The 18,101-nt window shown below is 35.3% G+C and overlaps 1 protein-coding gene and 1 non-coding gene across 5 annotated transcripts in view; one reads left to right on the top strand and one right to left on the bottom strand.

Moving 5' to 3' along the window:
* Window positions 1–18,101, bottom strand: part of LRBA (LPS responsive beige-like anchor protein) — a 623,871-nt gene that overhangs the window by 105,928 nt on the left and 499,842 nt on the right. The gene's annotated exons all lie outside the window — the stretch shown is intronic.
* LOC116276783 (small nucleolar RNA SNORA11) lies at window positions 1,469–1,596 on the top strand. Its single transcript, XR_004186287.1, has one exon. It is a non-coding gene; the product is annotated as a small nucleolar RNA SNORA11 (small nucleolar RNA).

The raw sequence follows: 18,101 nt of genomic DNA, 5'->3' as shown, positions 1-18,101 counted from the left end.
TGTGCAGTAAACAGGTCTACCAAGTAAATTAAAGAACCCCTATACTATGATGCAAACTGGGACTTGATTTTAAATCTTTAGAAACAGAGGATTGTTTTAATTCTAGAAGTAGGGGAGGAGAAAGTCACATCCCTTAAACAAACAGTACATCAGGTCTCTATAAGACCTCCAATTTCCCACATGACACATGCCCATTTAGGAGCTCAAAGATCAGGTTTCATAAAATAATACACTGTTAATAACATAAGTAATTAATCATGATTGTAAACCAATGCCCCTATTAACAGGAGCTGGGAGTCTATCATATCTATTTTAAATTTTTGTTCATACCAATTTATAAGTGCCTTATTCCTGTTGGTCCCAATGAGGACACCAGGTAGAACTTGTATTTGGCCACTTGACAATCACCTGAATTCAAAAATCTTAAGTCCATATCTTCTTACATTTCCCGTATCTTGCCATCATTCTGAATAGCAGTCAAAATTATGTCACTCGTTAGAAGTGACAAAACATTATTATTAGCACGATTCCCCACTTCTTATGTATAAAAGACTGGTAATAGGCCACCTGCCCACTTTGGTTTTTGAACTCCAGAGAACACTGATCTTCTCATCAAGGCAGGGAAGATCATGAATTTTTTTTTTCTCATTTACTCCTCTCTGCTTGACTGGACAGTAATCCCTAAAAGGGACATGATAATAACTGCTGCTTTTCATACACTGGTCATAGTCCTTCACGGCCTCTATTCTGTGCCTGAGCAAATCATCATATTTCCAGAAAAAAATAAAACACAGGTTTTTAATGATTTTTATTACTTCCTAAAGTGATATAACTTCAGATATCTTAATTGTCTAAAGAATGTAAATGGATGTATACTCCCCAGATCAACTTTCTAAAAAGGAAGTCCAGATACTAAAAATAACTGCAAGATGTGGAATGCTGGGAAATATCAAGAGCAGACCAGGCAACTTGTGTGCGACCGTTAGAGATGGGGAGACTGACTCTGAGCAAAGCTATTAGGCTGCCTTAGAGACCAGAGAAGAAAGAGCCACAAGAGTTCTGGTGAACAGAACTTACAGCTGCAATCTAAAGGCAAGTTTAACATACACGGAGCATAGGAAAAACTTGCCATATATACTACATATCTAATGTAGTAAAAACATTGCCACATGAGGAAAGCACAAATGTCTTCAAACAGAATGACAACAATGTTATCAATATAACTAGTGTATATCTTAATGATCATTTGGAGAATAAAATAAGATGCTAGATTCAGAATATAAAATTCACTAAAATAATTTCTTAGCTATCTTATTAATTACATACTATCAATGACTATAATACTAATATTTTAATATATTGCCATTAATTTACCCGTTAGTAAAATACACTAATAACAAACCACTACATAAAAGTAAATATTAGACCCAAATTCACTGTAAATGCCTATATACAAGAATTCCATAATAAGAAATATCACCAGCAAGGGGCCTGAAGAAATGGCTCCTCTGTTTACAATCCACCCAACGGGAATCTGGGTTCACTGGGCCAAGGGGCACAGAACTTGGGGTCCTCCTATGAACACACCCTGCACATGTCCCCCTGCACCTCCACATGGCTGCTGGGCAAGACCACTGGCACAGGACTCAATATTGGAAGAAAAGCTGCAGTATTTAGTGGGGGAATTTGCCACCTAGAGCCTGTCTGGTCCATGCACGGGTGGGCCATGAGTGGTCTTACAGACATGAAGTCTTTGAACCTCGCTTCAAGCGAAAAAGAAAAGAGATTCCAAGTGCCATTCTGGAGTAGTGACCGTTTTTAGAGCAGTGAAAATACTTTGCATGATGTTATAACGATGGATATCTATGTCATTATATTTTTGTCCAAACTAAGATGCGCTGTGGACTCTGGTGATTTTGATGTGTCAAAGCACATTCATCCTTAGTTAAAAAAAAAAAAAAGACTACCACACTGGTAAATTAAAATAATGACTATGCATATGTGTGGAGAGGGTGTATATAGGAAATTTCTGTAACTTCCTCTCAAATTTGTTGTAAACCTAAAACTGCTGGGAAAAAAGTCTTAAAAACAAGAAATCTCAGGGTAGATATGTTTGGCAAAATTTTGGTTTCAGTTATATACATATATTACATATGTGTGTGTTTGTTGAATTGTGATGTAAAGTGATTTTTTAGGTCAAAAAAAGTTTGCAAGCCACTGTAGTCAAGTAACAATGGCCAAAAAAAGCAAAAATTAACCTCAAAAAAAAATTATACCACCAGAAGCTAAAAATTTGAGTATCAAACATTTCATAGTCAAAGACAGGTCTCCGATCTTAGTAAAAAGTCACATATCCATGTTATTAGTTGACAAAGAAATTAGGGTGGAAATGGTTCAAACAAAAAGCAAATAAAACAAGCAAAAAACGTCCAAAATGATCATCATTACTGGAAACATAACTCATAGCATATGCTCTGATGACAAATGAGCAGTGCCACGTTCTTTGTGAAAAACATCTTCAGCTGCACTATAATTAACTCTAGGAAAATATGCTGGGCTTCTTGGCTTTGTTTTCTAATATTATTCATATACCACTAGTTATTATGTTGCCAAGTAGCATTCATGAAGGTAAATAAAAAATAAACCATGAAATCCATGGATAGAGGAAAAAACAACAATAAATAAATAATTCAGGATCACATCCTCACTCCTCAGTGGCACAGGGTCAAGCCAGCAATAGAATTGTGAGCATCACTCGACTCTATTTATAATATTTCCAAAGTACCTGTGAACTAGCCCTCAGAAAAGTTAGAGTTCTTCTTTCCCCTTAATCATTACTTTCCTTTCAAAATAAATGCAAAACTAAAATAGTCCACACAGTCTAGCAGATTTGAAAACTGTCTACCTCAGGATCACTTAGGAAGTTTGTTAGAAAATTACTCTCGGGTCTAATTTGCTAGACGTCCGGGATCAATTTTAAGAAGCATGCATGGGATGCTGGTAGCTGCATTCCTAATAAACTCTTAAACACTAAAAGTTTGAGAACTTCCAACTAAAAAGAAAATCTGTATTTTACATAAAATGCACACATTAGTAATATAAAAAAAGACACCTTTTCACTTTTCTTAATTAAGCACACTTTGTTTTTTTAACACTATTCTTCAGGAAAATAGCTTGAAAAGATAAACTTAAGTGGTCTTAATCTAACAGACTCTTGTAAAGGTACCACCAATATGATTTATGCCTAACTCTAAAACTCCTAAAACTTTCCTAAGATAATTTAAATCCCTTTACACAACTTATGAATTAAAATGGCAACTGGTGTGCTTCTTTTTAAAAACTGAAATATAATTCATATGCCATAGAATTCACCCTTCTACAGTGTACAATTCAGTGGGTTTTAGTATATTCACAAAGCTGTGCAACCATCATCACTAATTTTCGTTTCATTACATCACAACAAAAAGAAACTCCATACACATTAGCACCCACTCCCCATTTCCCCACCTCCACCTGCTGGTAACCACTAATTTACCTTGTCTTTCTTTGGGTTTTCCTATTCTGGATATTTCATGTATAAATGGAACCATATAATATGTGGTCTTTTGTGTCTGGATTCTTTCACTTAGCATAATGTTTTCATGTACATCCATGGTGTAGCATGTATCAGCTGACAGACATTTGGGTTGTTTCCATTCTTAGGCTATCATGAATAAAGCTACTATGAACAATAATGTATATATTTTTGTGTGGAACTATGTTCACAACTCTCTTGGGTATACAGTTTGCCCTCTGTACCTGCAGGTTCTGATCTACAGATTCAGTGAACTATGGACCCAAGCTGAATCTGCAGATGCAGAACCTGACTTATACAGAGGGCCAGCTGTAAGGGACTCAAGCATTAGAGGACTATGCTGTCCAGGGGGTCCTGGAACCAATCCCCTGTGGATACCGTATACCTAAGAGATGAATTGCTGGGTCATATCGTAACTCTGTACGTAACTTTTTGATTGCCTATCAATAATTGCAAACAGTGTGTCTAAAAAGGTGGCAGTTTCTCTATACCTTTGATAGACATCAATGTATACACTCTGCTTGATGTTTTAAAATTAGTTAAGGACTTGATGGCACCACTTGGGCAACTATGATTTATTTTGCAGTCCCCAAGACAATTCAGGTGGTTTCATACTCTGTCTCCATGGAAGATCCAAAAATAATTTTCAATGAGAAAAATAAAAAATGAAAATACAATATACAAACATATAATTCACAGGTAAAAGAACTGAAGGCAACTAATTTTAACAAAGTTTAAGCATGCTAAGGCAAGAGAGTAGCCTTGAAGTCTTGCTTTTTTGCCAGCAAAGATTTGCTAGAAAACTGCTCAAGAAAGAGAGGAGACACACAGAAGACTGGAATGACACGAGAAAGCCCCTCTCTGAGGCCAAAAGGATTGTGGCTCTGAAAAGTTAAGTTGTCAATATTCATAGGGTTCTTGTGCTATTTTCCAATGCAAATTAAGCCAATAGTTTCTAAGATAGTTAGCTAAATTTAAAATTATCATAGACCTTCAAAAGTCAACAGTAGTAGAGAAATTCAATTGAGTCTTTAAAAATAATACAATAGAAAGTAACAAAAATGGAAAACGTGGCCTGAACTGCTGACACACTTTTTAAAACATTTCTAATATTCATAGGAGCCAACCCACTCATGATAACAACAAACACAGAAATGAAGAGCAGAAATTTTGTGGGCAGCCAAAAAATGATGGCAAACAAGTATTAAAATATGACAAGATGATTTGTATTTGCAACATCTACGCAAACTCTACTTCAGCTTTTACCAGATCTACTGATATCTGTTTCTGGTTTTAGATACATCCAGAAAAAGAATACTTAGTAACTCATTTCAAATTAGCATTTCTTAAGGATGATTATATGAACATTATCAAAGAGTACTGCATGCAGAAATCAGACAGTATTGTTCAAAGTGGTGCTAAAAAAGGACACTGCTTTTTAAAAATTCATCTACTTATGTCACCAAAGGAAAAATTACTTAAAATAATAACTATTTTGGGGTCAATTTTCTCTTTTTTTTCATTTTTTGTTTGTTTTGGAGGGAGGTAATTAGGTTTATTTATTTACTTGTTTATTTAGTGGAGGTACTGGGAATTGAACCCAGGACCTTGGGCATGCTAAGCATGCACTCTACCACTGAGCTATACCCTCCCCCCTGGGGTCAATTTTTCTATAGGCATCTTAAAAAAAACAATTTTTCAAGGTCATGAGCACTTACATAATTTATAGACGTTTGCCATGTAGGTATCATGTAACTCTTATATGACTGAAGCATCTCAGGGCAATGAATGCATATGAATAAAAGGTATATGAAGGACCAAGAGCATCACTGCTGTATTCTTGGTACTTGTAACACCGAAAAAGCTTACCAGAATGGAGGTAGCAACTGCTAGCTTCCTGAAGGCAGAGTTTTTAAAAGTGTGCTTAAATCAGAGCAATATGTTATCAAAAATAATTTCTAAATGCCAAACTGTCAATCCCCAAACATCTGCCTTACGGGGGCGGTGGAAAGGGGATGTGTGTGTGGCATTACAATGTGGCAGGGATTGTATGTGTAGCTTAAAAAATATTTAATTTATTATAAGAAGATATCTGTTGCTTACTGTTTCCTCACTACAAACATTAAGGAACAGTAGTGCAGTTTTCCTACCTATTTAAAAACTGTGAAACACTGATATACACAGAACCTTCTTTTCTGAAGATCTTTAAACTCAGAACATATACTTAGGAGTGTGATACGCAGACCCTCCTCTCTTTTCCTGCCTCCATCCACCTTTCCCCTTTCTCAGCAAACGGACAGAAGGGCAGAGACTCTGGGCTAAGGTTCAGAAAAGGTGACTAACTTCTTCTGGGTTGATGCTTCCTTTAAACATAAAGCCAACCTTAAACCTTACAACCTAAACAAAACCAAAAACACATTTAGGGGACTACAATGAGAAAGAAATTTTGTACCTTTAAAATGCAGACTTACACAGAGATCTACATTCAATATCTTGTAGAAACTTATGGTGAAAAAGAATATGAAAATGAACCTCTGTATGTTCATGTATGACTGAAGCATTTATGCTGGACACCAGAAAATTGACACATTGTGAATTGACACAACATTGTAAACTGACTATACTTCAATTTAAAAATATATATATATATATATAAAGAAAAAAAAAGTAAAATCCAGACTTAATTGCGGAGGAAGAGTAAAACAATATACATCTTGGTTAAACATGGTTACAGAAAAAGAATATACAATTGGTTAGATTTATAAAACACAAACTTCACCTAAACTTTCTCCCCACAAGAAAGCATTAAAATAAGGGAAAGTGAGGGTAGAAGGGGGTAAGGGCTTTAAAGGACTCATTCAGGTCTATTGCGATACTATGAATTTTTCATGTTTTTGTTTTGCAGACATTTGGAACTGTCCTATAGGCTCTGTCAGCCGTTAATAAATAAGACCTGCAGAGCACTGTTATTATTCTTAATCCCCAAATTAACAAGTATTATCTTTACTTCCTAACCTTTGGGTTACAAGTCTTAGATGATAAATTTCTGAAAGATGTTTACAAATCATTCCTTGAAAAATGAAAAGCTAACATTCATAGAATATTCAGAAGGGAGTGAGTTTGAAAAATAACTCAAAATGCATATTCAAATAATTTCAGGCAAAAGATAAAACAAACAAACAAAAAACACCTAAGTGGCTTTTCTTTTCCTTATGAAACATTTGTTGGAAATACTTCTTAACTTTTCCCACATTATGTATTGTCTTGAAGAAGTTGACCTGTGTAAATACAAAACTTACAAATCTGCATATAAAAGCAAAAAACAAAAGATTCCCACCATCGTAAAACCTATAATATAGAATCTGCATTATAACCAGACGTGGGCAAGAAGACTAAGGTACAAAAAACTAAAAGCCTTATTTTTGCTGATCCAGCCAAAATACTGCGCCAACTTGTTTATTTTTTAGAAGTTGCTATTGTTTTCTTTTCTGCTTCAAATATTTGCATAAGTCTGAGGCATCTACCATACTAAAAGCAAAAAGGAAAAAAAAATCATCAGAAAGATTATAAAGAGAGTAAAAGGAAAATAAAAGCACAGTCAAGGAAATGGATAAAGAGGAAAAAGAGAAAAGGAAGATGGACAGACGTAGGAAGGAGGGAAGAGGGGGTAAATTGGCTTAGTCAAGCTCTCTTGGGACAGTGTGCTGAGTTACCAGACCAGAAATGAGGGGTTGAAAGCTACTACTGATAACTGGTGGAGGCTGAAAGTGCTACTTAAGTGCTTGATGTCTGTCGGAAAAAGAGGGAGGAGAGGTCTGAGACAGAGGATGCCAAGTGCATTCCCAGCCAGCAGAGTAAAAAGGAAGCATTAACAGTAGCCTCAGGGGAAGCTAAACCGGCTATCCCGCGAGCCAGAGGGCAAATGTGGCAATAGCAGTGAGTAGCAGCTGGATGAAGGAATAAAGGAGCCACAGGAAAACTGGCAGCTTTAGACATACAGGGCTGACTAGGTCTTGTCTTGGTACTGAGAGGAACAAACTGCCTGGAAATAACACTGTCATCTTTCTGCTGCCTGGGTTACTAACCAGCAACTGGGAAGCAATAGGCTGAAATGCAGTTTGCCCAACTGTACTAGATTCTGATTTAACTCTGTAGGACAACAGCTCTGCTGAAAAGGCATGACTAAGATACTGTCAGTGTTTAGCTTTCCAATAATCAAAATCAGCTTTCTTCATAAATACCTAAATAGTACTTCAAAATATTTTAAATGAAGAAAAAAATACTTAAAATACCTTTTGCTAACACTGTATTTCCTTAATGCTTTCTTAACATTTTTTTCATATAGCATAATTTAACAAACTAAAATAAAAAGGACACATATCAACATGTGTATTAGTGACTCTACGGTACTCACGAGAAATGAACAGAAACATGAAAATCTTTAGAGAAACTACTGAAATTATAGTCTCTCATATTATTTTCATTCATCTTTTGCCATTAAAATGTTCAAAATACTGTCAGAAGGCAATCTATATTACCTTTCTACAGTTTCAGAATGTAAGGTAAAATATTAGAGACTTCTTTTAAATAAGTATCTGCTCAGTATTTCAGTATAATATCCAAAGATAAGATCACCAAACACAGTATTTTTTCAAATTACTGGGCTTGATATATTTGATAAACTGCAATTTGTAATTGATTCAGTAAAACTCCCTTGGCCTGAAAGTCAGTCAGTCCTCTCTTTTCTTCTTAAGGATTAAGCTCATTTAAGTTTGATGTTATGAAAACAGTTAGATCCTAGTCCTGGAAGAATTTCACACATTTAAGGAAATCAAGTTGAGAAGTAAGAAATCTCAATTAAGCTGTAAAAATTCCTATAGAAAAGGAATTTGAGTGGTGGGAGGGGCTAGAGCAGGAGAAAAGTTCGTCAAGGAAGTAAAATTCAAGATAGTCCCTAAACTACAGACAACATTCGGGTAAAAATTATTTGAAAAGTGATATGAAAATAACATTAATATGAAAAGCAGAAGTAATAATGCAACTATATTTCTGTAGCATTACCACTGGAAAATTAGATTTGACAGCTATTCCAACTAGATTACAGAAAGTACCAAAGCTAAAGAAAGTCATGACTCTAAAGTAGGCTAGGAAGACCGGGGGCGGGGCGGGGGGTTATCTTAGTGTGCTCAGGCTGCCACAACAAAATGCCCCAGACCGAGAGGCACAAACAACAGAAATTTACTTTCTCAGAGCTCTGGGGACTGGAAAATCTAAGATAAAGGTTTTAGCAGGGTTCAGCATCTAGTGAGAACTCTCTTCATTATTTTCAGGATTTGTAGACTTCTGTGTCCTCCCATGACAGAGTGGTCTCTGGTGTCTCTTCCTCTTGTATAAAGATGTAAGTTCTATTAGATCATGATTCCACACTTATGACCCCATTTAACCCTCAATACTTCCTTAAAGGCCTTATCTCCAACAGAGGCGGGTAGGGTTACAAGGTATGAATTTTGGAGGGACAATACAGTCCACAGTAGGGAGTGTCATTAGAAGTTTCCAAACAAGTGATAAAAGGATTAAGTGAGGTTGGATGCAATCAAATGCTTAAATTAGTTTATGAATATCATACAAGAGGAAGTATAAACTCCAATAAGGTAGGGACTTTATTTTGAACCATTGTATCACAAGAGCTGCATTGTCAATATGGTAGCCACCAGCCAAATGTAGCTATTTAAATTTAAGTTAGTTAAAACTGAAAATGCAATTTCTTAGTAATATTAGTGACATTTCAAGGGCTCAAAAGCTACATGTGGCTAGTGGCAGTCATGACGAATGGTGCAGAGTTCTATCATCATAGAAAATTTCAATGGACAAGACTGTTCTAGAGCCTAGAGAGGTATGTGACATTAACTGTTGGATGAAGAAAGAAATGTAAGGAACTATTAACATGCATGGTTCAAGGTGACTAGTGTTACATGAAGGAAAAGGAATGATATCTGCAATTTATACTTTTTATGAAAGATACAAAAGAATCACTTGCAACCTAGTAAGAGTCTCTTACCTCTACAGAGGCAGTAAAGTTTAGTGTTACGAAGATTTAAATTAAGTATTTCTGTAGGAGATTAAGATAATACTGTCCAGAATTTTGCTTTCTTATAATCTGAAGCAAAAGAGGAATCAAACTTTAGAGACAAAGCAAGAGTGTGTCTCATACCCTCACTCCCATGTACCAGCCATCTTACTGAAGCCACTGTAAGTGGCAGGATCAATATTGCATGGGTTCATCAGCAAGTTCCTACCGCAACGACTGTCAGTCTGTTGTGAGAATACTAGGATATGGATTTCTATTTTTGTTTAGATCATTTTTTTTTTGCCAGTGGATGAGGATGGATGGCATATCTGTAACTAATGTTTATTTATTCATATAAGAGCTTCTAACTTTCAAGCACTTGGAAATGCACCAAGTTCAGTGCCATTACAAAGCATTCTGACTGGTAATTCCATCTTATACTTTGATAGTTTAGTAGATAATTTGATTATCACACAAATTAAATAAAGGAGGGTTCCTTCTGTAAGGGGTTATGACTTTTCTGCAACTCTCATAAAAAAAGTTAGCCTATTTTCCTGATAAGAACAATACCAGAGAATATACTTTCTCTAAACTTGCCCAATCCTTCCATTTTCTTCACAAATTTAAACCACAGAACATGCTCTCCCTGGACTTACACTTTGGCCATCTTTTCTGAGAACTGAAAAAGGTAAACCAATCTCTTCAATATGCTTCTCATACTTTAGATCATTTTTGCCACAACACATTCCCCTCCCTTGTGACTTATGTCTGCCAATCTCTGATGACTGCCGAAGTCCAGAGCAACCTCACTTTAGGAGTGACCTTACCGCTAACTGTGAATACAGTTTTTTCTCTAGTTACTCTAGAACCCTTGACCTTTCCTCTCTTCCACAAATAGTTCTTGTTCCATAGGCAACAGGACAGAAAACACCCAAATATTCCCTCCTCAAGGAGCACAAATTCACTCTCTTACTTTCTTCTTTCTTTCTGCCACTGGGTGCCCATTTCTTTGACCTATTAATGCCTTCATTCTTCTGAAGGGAAATCAGGAAAGGAACACAAAGGATGACAAAGACAGTTTTAATCAACTAATGTGATAGTAATAAGTCTTCAAAAAAAAACTGTTATATTAGAATCTCCCAAGTCAAAACCAGGAATTTTCTTCTAGCATATTCTATAATATCAATGTCCTATTTGCTATTATTGTAGTATTAACTACTAATTGTTTCCAATTATGCATTTTATCCTTCTTACACTTCACAACAGACCCATCCTCCTTGCAGTTTTAGGAAACCCAGCTTGAAATTACACTTCTCAAACTCCCACGCAGCTAAGAGTGACAGTGTGACTAAGTTAGAAGTTAGGATGTGAGTGGAAGTGAGGTACCCAACTTCCTAGTCACATCCTTTAAAAAAAAGAAGCTGCTTGTCCTCTACTTACGCTTGTCCCTTCCAAATGAACAGAATGTGAATTTGAAAGGTGACTGCAAAAGAAGAACGAGGCTGAGGCAACAGTGGAACAAGTCAGAAGGAACCTAGTGACATAATGGATTAGAGTTTTTTCTAATTCCTTGGATTGACTACCGGCTCAGACTTTACCCAAGAAGGAAACCTCCCATCCCCATTTAAACAATTACTCTTTGGTCTGTATGAAAGCTATAAATCATAAAACCAGCAGCAAAAAATAGTTATATTTAGAAAAACAGGATATAGATACAGTCTAAAGAGGCAATACAATCAGATGGAAGCCATAAAAGATCAATTGCACTCAAACATAAAATGTATCTCTTAGATGAATATGAAAATGAATATATGCATGTATATGTATGACTGAAACATTACGCTGTACACCAGAAACTGAGACACACTGTAAACTAACTATACTTCAATAAAAAGGAATGGAAAAATGTATTTCTTAGAATGACACAGAGAATCCTTCAATACCCAGCTCAAATGTCTCTTAAATATACCTTCATCCCCTGAATGAAGTTAGTTGCTCTGTCAGCTATGCTCCAATTTATCACATTCGCTAATGATTATTTTCATTAATAAATGGTAAATTCCTGGAGGGTAGGGATTTTATCCTGCTCATCTTTTTATCTTCCCCAAATTGAGTGTAGAGTTGGGCACATGATAAGAACCAATAAAAATCTGCTGAATGAAACACTGGACTTTTAGAAGTGATGGAAGAAATGTGCTGAAAATATTTTTTAATGCTTTTCTCTACATGCAAGTCATGCATTATAATAAAATTTCTCCTTCACCTCTACAACTCCAGACCCTGATTTCATAATTTATATCTTTTATGGCATCATCGATCTCAAGTTGTCTATAACCACTAATTTCTTTGGAAATGAAATGCAGATTCTATCAACCAGTGCTAGATTATGAACATTTAATTCATGAATTGCAGACACTTTTACGTAAAGAGTAGGCTGAACACATTTTCACAGGAGTAATAAATAACTTCAGATGTCCTTGTAAGAAACTCAGCAATAGGGCTCACCTATTAATTTTCTCTACTGAATGCATTTCCACATCAAAAAAGTGTTACCTATCATTATTTTATGTTACCACAGTAGAGAAGATTTAATCTTCTTTTATATCACAATTCCCTTGCCTCAGTGGCCATGTGATCATTCAGAAGTACACATATTTTAAATCTGTCATAATGCTTTAAACCTACTTCCCTTATTCAATATCTGCTGTTTATTTACTGCCAGGAGAAATTAAGTAACTTAACCATGGTCACAAGTTAGCTAACACTAAAGACCTAGGACTACCCTCCTAATATTGTAAGTGTTAGTAAATATATATCATACATGTTCATGTGTGTATCACATTATTTTACAAAACTACTGAAGTACTTAATATGGAATCCATTACACATGATTATTATGTTTCTCAAATTTACCTGAATTCAAGTTGTAAGTCTATCAATGAATATTCTGTGAAATCATATAAAGTCAAAGCCACCATTTAAAAGTAACAAGAGGGAGGGAAAATAAGGTTAATAACAGTAGGTCTAAAACATGACAGAGTAAAGAGAGTCATAAAAGAAATATAATTACACCCAGATTTCATAGAAACAAAAAAGACCTGGCAGTGATGACTATTTTATTATATATCAGAAGGACTAAAGTGAGATTTAAATTTGCTTTTTTGGGATCTTGGGGGTAGAATGAGGATCAATGGGAAGAAATTACAGGGAAAAGATTTCAGTCAGTAAAAGAGATATTTAAAAACAGAATGTTTGAGACAGAAAATTCTGTGATAATATATTACAGTCATAATTTCTATGTAAAGCAGAGGTCTTAATAGTAAGATTGGCGGGGAGTCATTCTGTAAGAAGGAATTCCACCTGAGACCAGAGTGGGTACCTGAATAAACACCATTATATATTCAGAGTGATGATTTAAATGCAGGCTAATAATATGACAGCATGGTCCATTTGAAAGACAAATTTATCAGGAGCATAGCATACATAAATGTAAAAGAGGTTGGAGAACCAGAAGGAAGCTATCAGATAGTCCAAATAAGAGATAAGAAAGGGTAGTGTGCTGAAAATGAGCCAGAAGAGTCAGGAAAAGATGTTCTATCTTAATTAGTTATATGTTAGTATATCTACTGCTGTACTTTTAAGATAAAATAGGATTTTAAAAATAACTTAATAAAACTATCTTTTATCATATTATTTATTGTAATTTCTTAAAGTATTTTGAAATATATATTAAAAATATAATTTCTACTATAATGTGTTTAAAACAATTGAATTTCTTTCTCAAAAAGCCTATTTCGTCCTCTTCCTGTAATACTTATTTCAGTTATTAGGAAGATAATTCGCCCTGTAACCTTTTAAAAATCTCAAGGTCACGTTCAACTTCTTCCTCTTATGTCGGTTATTACACAGATACTGAGAATGTCTTCTCTTGTCCCTCTGCCACTGTTTTAACTAAGGTCATCACCATCTCTTGTTTTGTTCCCTTTAATTAAGCCTCCTAACCAATTTTCCTGTATCCACTCTTTCCCAAGTCTAGTCCAAATTCCACACTGCCATCTTAATTATGAATAAATTAAATATAATAGTATGTCCCATCTCTTTCTAGTGGTTCCTCACTGTCTATATATAATACCAACTCTTTAGCAAGATATAAAGAACTCCTCATGAACGTGGTCTCAGCCTACTTCTCAAGCCTCAACCTTGGCTATTCTTTCCCAAGAATCCTATGCTACAGACATATAGAAAATCTCGTTATTCCCAATCATTTCATATATCTTCCAGACTATAAGCTTAGTTATTTCACATGATGCTCATCAAATGTTAGTGCCTAAGCAAGGGACATTTTAAATCAATCTATATTTAGTAAATAAATCAATAAACTTTGTATTCTATTAGTAGTTGATTCTTTTGAGTAATTGAAAAAATTTCCCTCAACATCTTTTCCTGTAGACTACAAAACTTTTTCTAATGTACAATATATCATGTTATAATACTCCAAGCATAATGTATTTATATTTGTTATTAAAATAAGAGCTAAAAATAGAAATTCGAGAAGGAAAGAGAAAAACAAAAACACCCAAACATCAACTATTAAGAAGTTCACGTATTCCTTGATAATTTTAATATCACGTGTATATTATGTGTATATACTTAGATATACACATAAACAATTTTATTTTTAATTTTTTTAGCTTTATTGAAGTACAACTGACAAATAAAACTATATATATATTTAAGGTGTACATTGTGAAATCATGTATGTATTCTCTGTGAAATGATTACCACAATGAGGTTAACACATCTATCACCTCATGTAGTTTTACTATTTTTTTGAGCATATATATTAAAAATGCTTAAGGTCTATTCTTTTAGCAAATTTCAAATACACAATACAGTATTATTAACTATAGTTTTAACTAACTATAGGTTTTCATTTGTATGCTGGACATTGCCAGAACTTTTCACCTTACAACTAATGCTTTTATCCTTTGAGTAGTATCTCCCCATCTCTTCTGCCCCCCCGACACTGGTAACCACCATTCTACTCTGTTTCTGTGAGTCTGACTTTTTTTTTTTTAGAGTCCACGTGTAAGTGAGATCATACAGTACTTGTCTGTCTCTGCCTAGCTAGCTAATTTCACTAAGCGTAATATTCTCTAGGTTCATCCATGTTGCTGCTAATGGCAAGATTTCCTTCTTATTCATGGCTAAATACTATTTCACTGTGTATGTATCATATCATCCATTTATCTGTTTTGGACACTTAAGATTATTTCCACAACTTGGCTGTTGTGAATAAAGCTGCAACAAACATGGGAACACACATATCTCTTTGAGATCCTGATTCTGTATCCTAAGGATATATACTGAGACATGGGATTGTTGGATCATATGGTAGTTCTCTTTTCAAGTTTTTGAGGAAACTTTATATTACTTTTCATAATGGCTCTTTCAATTTACATTCCCATTCACAGTGTACAGGATTCTCTTTTCTCCACAGTCTGGACAACACTTGTTTTACATTGTCGTTTTGATAAACGCCACTCTGACAGGTGTAAGTGATATCACACTGTGCATTAGATTTGCATTTCCCTGATGATTGCTGATGCTGAACACCTTTCCACGTACGTATTGGCCACTGGTATGTTTTCTTTGGAAAAATGTCTATTCAGGTCCCTTGCTTATATTTTAATCAGGTTTTAAAAAGTTAAGTTATATAAGTCCCTTATATATTATGGATATTAACCACTTATCAAATATTTGATTTGAAAATATTTTCTCCCGTTCCACAGGTTACTTTTTCATTTTGTTATTATTTCCTTGGCTATGCAAAAGCTTTTTAGTTCGATGTAGCACCATTTGTTTATTTTTGGTGTCATACCCAAAAACTCATTGCCAATAGCAATGTCAAGGAGCTTTTTCCATGATGTAATCTTCTAGAAGTTTTACAGTTTCATTTCTCATGTCTAATTATTTACAATAGTTTCTTATGATACTTTGCATTTCGGTGGTATCAGTTGTAATGTCTCCAAACTAATTTCTGATTTTATTTGCAACTTCCTTCGTTTTTCTTAGTTAAGTCCAGCTAAAAGTTTTTCAATTTTGTTAATATTTTCCAAAAAAAAAAACCAGCTTCTAATTTTGTGGATCTTTTCTATTATCTTTCTGGTCTCTAATTCATTTATCTCTGCTCTGATCTTTGTAATTTCCTTCCCTCTGCTAACTTGGGGTTTAGATTGTTCATTTTCTAGTTCTTTGAGGTGTAAAGTTGTTTAGTTGAGATTCTTCTTTTTTCTTAATGCAGACATTTATCACTATAAACATCCCTCTCAAAACTGATTTGCTGCTCTCCATAGTTTTGATATACTGTGTTTCATTTTCATTTGTTTCAAGATTTTTAAAAAACTTCTGTTTCGATTCCTTCTTTGACCCACTGGTTCAGGAGTGTGTTGTTTAAATTCCACATATTTGTGAATATTCCAGGTTTCCTCTTATGAATGATTTTTAGTTTTATGCCACTGTCATCAGAAAGAAACCTAGTATGGTTTTAATCTTCTTAGATTTGTCAAGATTCGTTTTCTGACCTAACATATGATTTATTCTGGAGAATGTTCCTTGTGCATGTGAGAAGAATGTCTGCTTTGCTGCTGGTGGATTAAATGCTCTGTATGTATCTGTTAGGTCCATTTGTTCTAATGTTAATTCAAGTCCAGTGTTTTGTGTCAGGATAATCTATTCAATTGTTAAAACTGGAATAATGAAATCTCATACTATTAATATATTGTTGTCTATTTCTTTCATCTTTTTCATTTCTGTTTCTTTATTCTATTCTGGATAATTTCAAATGACATATGTTCAACTTCACAAATTCTTTCTTCTGCTTGATCAAGTCTGCTGTTGATGCGCTCTATTGCACTTCTCATTTCATTTATTGTATTCTTCAGCTCCAGAATTTTTGGGTTTTTTTTTTTAATGATTACTACCTCTCTGTTAAACTTCTCATTTTGTCCATATATTGTTTCATGACTTCTTTCTGTGTTTTATTATAGCTGTGATTCCTAAAGCAACTATTTTGAATTCTTTATTAGACAAATTGCAGATCTACATTGCTTTGGCATTGCTTACTGGAAAATGACTGTGTTCCTTTGGTGGTGTCATGTTTCTTAGATTTTAAATGTTCCTAAACTCTTGCAATGCTGTCTTCACATTTAAAGTAGTCACCTCCTTTAGTTTTCACTAATTGGCTTTGGGAGAGAAATACCTCTGTTGGCCTGCTAGGCATTCTGAGGCTTTCTCATACTTTTTCTAAGGATGCTCCTGCTCCACACTTGTCCCCTCTTTGGTGATAATTCTTAATATTGAATGCCTTCTCTTTATGCTACAAAGCCAGGCCATGTGCTGACAGCCTCCTGTTTGCTTTCCCTAAAGTGATACTGAACGTTTATGGGCTTTCTCCTGATCCCACAGAGTGGAGCCAGCTCTCTGCATGTGCTCGCATGCCATCTGCAAAGATGTGCACTCTGCCTTCAGGGGCATGCACAGGGAGATACCTACAGGGCAGGAGGATATGTGGGTGAGGTGCATGGAGCATTAGGGGTGCCCGTGGGCCAGCTGAAGGCACATGCAGGAGAAATATTTCCAGCAGCTTACAGGTGAGCTTCCTTATGAAGCCCATGAAGCAGTCAGTAGGATCTGTGTCCTTCTGATACCCTCTGAGAATCCTTCTGTTATTGTCTCTTTTGCTTCCCACTCCCCATAGCACAGCACACCTCAGTATCCTGGATGGAATGAGGAAGAAGTGGGCCTCTTTGGCAGTGTCCAACACAGGTGGAGAAGCTGGACACTCACGCACACTCCACTTCTCCCTGAGAGTGCAGCTGCTTCTTCGGGGGACAGGGGATGGGGGACATGGGAAAGGGAAACTTCCTCTTATTCTCAATGCATCCAACCTGGGAATTTTTATCCTCCAACACTGTGCTGGAACTTCTCTGCTGGACTCTCAGACTTCCACAAAGGCACTCCTATCCTTGGTGACTGCAAAAACCAGTGTTCTTTGAAGGCAAGATGGTAGAAAACTCCTATTTCACCATTTTTCTGATGTCATGCTCCATAAACATGTAATTCTGCATCCTGCATCTTTGTAACATGAATTTTCCTTTTCATTAATTTCTAAATCAATATATGAATTTTTAGGTTTTAATTTATTTGATGAAAATTGATAAGAGTACTTTTTTGTCACTGAACACTAACTGCATATTTTCACTCAACACACATAGGACACAAGACGTATTCTGATAATAGGTCTGATCTCATTTGTATGAGTAAAATTTAACTCATATATATGCAGTAGTATAACTTCATTGCAGGCACTATAGTACAGAACTTAGTAACACAGACTTCTTGCTTTGAAACTCCAGCTCAACACCGATTAATTCTGTGACTTTGGCAAGTGACATAACC

The sequence above is a fragment of the Vicugna pacos genome, chromosome 2 (assembly GCF_048564905.1).
Source record: "Vicugna pacos chromosome 2, VicPac4, whole genome shotgun sequence".
NCBI classification, from domain to species: Eukaryota; Metazoa; Chordata; class Mammalia; order Artiodactyla; family Camelidae; genus Vicugna; species Vicugna pacos.
This window is presented reverse-complemented; position numbering and strand designations above follow the sequence as displayed.